We start from the raw sequence: 4,637 nt of genomic DNA on the forward strand, positions 1-4,637 counted from the left end.
GACACGTCTAGGGGATGTCCCGTGGTAGATGGCCCAGTAACTTGAGACTGACAATAGATCCACTTGAATGGATTTTATTTGCAAAACTCAGACAATTGAACAGCCTCTCAACTTGGGATCAGAGGGTTGGAAGGGAAATTCAGGTACTCTTAGTGTCAAAGTCAAAAACACATTGAAGAACTTGCTTACTTTGACCGCATCCAGGGAATAGCCACTCGCAGCTGGATGGTCACTCGGGTTGGACAGTCCCTCTCTCATAAGGCCTAGCAGCCAACTTGGTGCTTACGTAGGAAAATGTCTCTGCCACAGACGTTGTTGTAGAACACATAGGGAAATTAAGTTTGAGAACACTTGTAGGATACCTGGATCTTTCAGCCTGCTTGGAGATATCCACAAGACCGGATTCTCACAGTTACTTCAGCCCTCCCAGGCTCTTGCTAAGAAAACCAACCCATGCGTGGTGGTCTTCTGAAGAGTCTTCCCCTGGAATGCTTGAAGTACACTGGGTTTCTCCAGAGCCGGAGACGGCACCCAACCACCACAGAATCCTTCTTTAGTTTCCTTGCCTCCAGCTAGCCAGCCCCGAGACATTAAAGTCGGGTGCATCCGCACCCCAGGCCATAGCCTTCCTGGGGGCTGGTCAGGAGGACCAGGACCATGTAGTCAGCACATCATACTGGACCGGAACCCCGAGCCACGTGACCTCCGCACCTTAAGTACCCTCTTCCAGAAAGCACAGCGAGAACGCCCCTCCCACTGGGTGGGCTCCGAGAGAGAGTAACTTAAGCACCTGGCCAGACCATAGTTCCATGCCTGCCAGAAGAGACAGTGCCCCCCCCTGTGGCCAGGCTGAACATCTCACAGTCCAGTCAGACTGATGCTGAGGCCCAATTTAGATAATTACACCCAAACCAAACTGCAGTTTAGGCAACTTTAATTTTAGAAAAACCCTTAGCGTGTGCTCTTCAGGAGCCGCCGCTACATGTGTATGAGGCTTTAGTAGTTGGTGGAGAAACCATTGTTGGCAAGCACAGAGGTAAGACGTTTCTTGTAGTTGGTGATCAGGTTTGCTCACATCTCAGGAGGGATTTTGGACCACCCTTCTTTACAGATCTTCTCTAAATCCTTAAGGTTTCCTGGCTGTCTCTTGGCAACTCGAAGTCTCAGCTCCCTCCATATATTTTCTATAGCAGGGATCTCCAAACTACAGCCCTCCAGCTGTTGCAGAACTACACGTCCCATGAGGCATTTTAAAACTCTGACATTCACAGTTATGACTAGGCATGATGGGAATTGTAGTTCCTGAACAACTGGAGGGCCATAGTTTGAAGACCCCCTGTTCTATAGAATTAAGGTCTGGAGACTGGCTAAGCCATTCCATGACCTTAATGTGCTTCCTCGTGAGCCACTCCCTTGTTGCCTTGGTGGTATGTTTTGGGTCATTGTCATGCTGGAAGACCCATCCACGACCTATCTTCAGTGTTTTGGCCGAGAGAAGAAGGTTCTCATCCAAGATTTTACAATACATGGCCCCATCTATTGGCCCCTCAATGCGGCAAAGTCGGCCTGTACCTCTAGCAGAGAAAGAGCCCCAGAGCATCATGTTTCCACCTCCCGGCTTGACTGTAGTGATGGTGTTCTTAGGGTCATAGTCGGCATTTTTCTTCGTCCAAACACAGCGAGTTGAGTTAAGGCCAAAGAGCTCAATTTTGGTCTCACCTGACCACAGAACTTTCTCTAAATCCTTCTCTGAATCATTTAGATGTTCATTGGCAAACGTCAGACGGACCTGTACATGTGCCTTCTTGAGGAGGGGGACCTTGCGAGCTCTGCAGGATTTCAATCCATGGCGGCGTATTTTGTTACTAATGGTTTGTTTTGTGACTGTGGTCCCAACTGTCTTGAGATCATTCACAAGCTCCTTCAGTGTAGTTCTGGGCTGATCCCTCACTTTTCTCATGATCATCCTTACCCGTGAGGCCAAATTCTGCACAGAGCTCAAGATCGAGGGCGATTGAAGGTTATTTTGTATTTTTCCATGTGTGAATAATCTCTCCAACAGTTGTCTCCTTCTCACCAAGCTTCTTGCTGATGATCTTGTAGCCCATTCCAGCCTTGTGCAGGTCTACAATCTTGTCCCTGAGGCCGCTTACACACGGGCGGACTGTTCGCCCAACTTAGTTTGTCAAACAATCCGACAAACAGTCCGCTCAAAATTTGCATGAGCGGACTTGACCACACACGATGAACGAACAGTCCGCTGAAAGCGTGCGCGATGACGTGAACGGCACGTACGACGGGACTAGAAAACGACGTCCTATACACTGCAATGCAACCTCGCCGTGTAAATTCTTTCTGAGCATGCGCGAGACTTAGTTTGTCGAACAAGCCTACACACGAGCGGACTGTCCGCTCAAACCAAGTTTCAGCGGACTGTCTTACGGGAATTCCGAAAAACTTTGTTCGTCAGACTGTCCGCTGAAACTGTCCGCTGAAGCCCACACACGAGCGGACTGTCCGCTGAAACACTGTTCAGCGGACAAAGTTGGGCGCACAGTCCGCCCGTGTGTACGCAGCCTAACAGCTCTTTGGTCTTGCCCATGATGGTGAGGTTTGAATGAAAGAAAGCGATTCTGTGGACAGCTGTCTTATACACATAATTTGTTGTCGTTAGGAGCACCTTCTTACATTGACAGGACTAATCTGTGTACCACATGAGCACCTACTGTAGACAGCCTGTATTAGCCAGAATTATTGTTGTTAGGGGATCAAATACTTATTTTAGTCACTGACCTGCAGCTCCATAACCAGCCTTTCTCAACCTTTTCAACACAGAGGAACCCTTGAGTTCTTTGGTCTCAGGGAACCCCTGCTAAAAATTAGAAATCTAAAACTCATGATACATTAGTGTAGGGATGCACCTAATGGGTTTTTTGGTGCCGAAACCGATACCGAAAATGAAAAATACACTAGGCCGAAACCGATACCGAAACAGCACCGATACCGAAAATGACTGTTTTTAAAAAATATTTTTATACAGGAGGTGGTCAGAGACTGGGGACATGGTTCAGGAGGTGGTCAGAGACTGGGGACATGGTTCAGGAGGTGGTCAGAGACTGGGGACATGGTTCAGGAGGTGGTCAGAGACTGGGGACATGGTTCAGGAGGTGGTCAAAGACTGGGGACATGGTACAGGAGGTGGTCAGAGACTGGGGACATGGTTCAGGAGGTGGTCAGAGACTGGGGACATGGTTCAGGAGGTGGTCAGAGACTGGGGACATGGTACAGGAGGTGGTCAGAGACTGGGGACATGGTACAGGAGGTGGTCAGAGACTGGCGACATGATAAAAGAGATAGGTGTGGTGTCCCCTTGTGCAGCCAGTGTTGTGTCCCCTCGTGCAGCCAGTGTTGTTTGTGTCCCCTCGTGCAGCCAGTGTTTGTGTCCCCTCGTGCAGCCAGTGTTTGTGTCCCCTCGTGCAGCCAGTGTTGTTTGTGTCCCCTCGTGCAGCCAGTGATGCAGCAAAGAGAGAGGAGAGCCGCCTCTGCCGTCTGGTTCAATAGAGCGCCGGGAACATCACAGCTTTAATTTCAATAGCTGTGTGTTCCCCCGTCGCATACAGTCCCTCCCCCGGGGAACTGTGATAGACAGATCCCTCGTCCAATCTGGACGGGTGATCTGTCTATCAAAGTTCCCCGAACGAGGGGGAGGGGCTGTATGCGACGGCGCGCAACGAGGGAACACACAGCTATTGAAATTAAAGCTGTGATGTTCCCGGCGCTCTATTGAACCAGACGGCGGAGGCGGCTCTCCTGCGCTATACACCTCCCGTGATGGGCGGCACCAGGGGCAGGGGCGGGCTCCGCCCCGCCCAGGCCCCTCCCCATTTTTGGGCTCAATTATCGGCCGTTTTTTCCTTTCGGCAAATTGCCGAAAGGGCCATTTTTTTGGCCGATATGTTTCGGCGGCCGAAATTTCGGTGCATCCCTACATTAGTGTGATGGTCAGTGGGAAGAATGGTCCTTACACTTGTGGTCATTGGGAAGAATTACCTCCTTACAGATAGCTGAAAAGATCAATGGTGTGAGTGGGAACTTATCTGAGGGGCAGAAATTGCCCAATGCTGAAGGAACCCCTACAACCTCTGGAGCAGGGGTCTCAAACTGGTGGCCCTCCAGCTGTTGCAAAACTACAAGTCCCATGAGGCATTGCAAGGCTGACAATTACAAGCATGACTCCCACAGGTAAAGGCATGATGGGACTTGTAGTTTTGCAACAGCTGGAGGGCCACCAGTTTGAGACCCCTGCGGCCTAGCGGAACCCTAGGCTTCCACGGAACCTTGGTTGAGAATCACTATCCATAACATTAGTATTTTGTTTTTTCTGGATTTTTGGTTGATATTCTGTCTCTATCATATAAAATACACCCAATGTAAAAATTATAGACCCTTAATTTCTTTGTAAGTGGGCAAACCTACAAAATCTGTATACTATGGAGAACAAAATACACTTTCTACAAGATGAAGCACACAGTCACACACTAGTATTCTACATTTATATAGCTCTGACATATACCACAGTGCTGTACAGAGAACACTGAGCCAGTCACATCAGCCTCTGCAGCAGATGAGCTTACACT

The sequence above is a fragment of the Lithobates pipiens genome, unplaced genomic scaffold (genome assembly GCF_037356315.1).
Source record: "Lithobates pipiens isolate NorthernLeopardFrog02 unplaced genomic scaffold, aLitPip1_a1.2 Scaffold_18, whole genome shotgun sequence".
Lineage (NCBI taxonomy): Eukaryota > Metazoa > Chordata > Amphibia > Anura > Ranidae > Lithobates > Lithobates pipiens.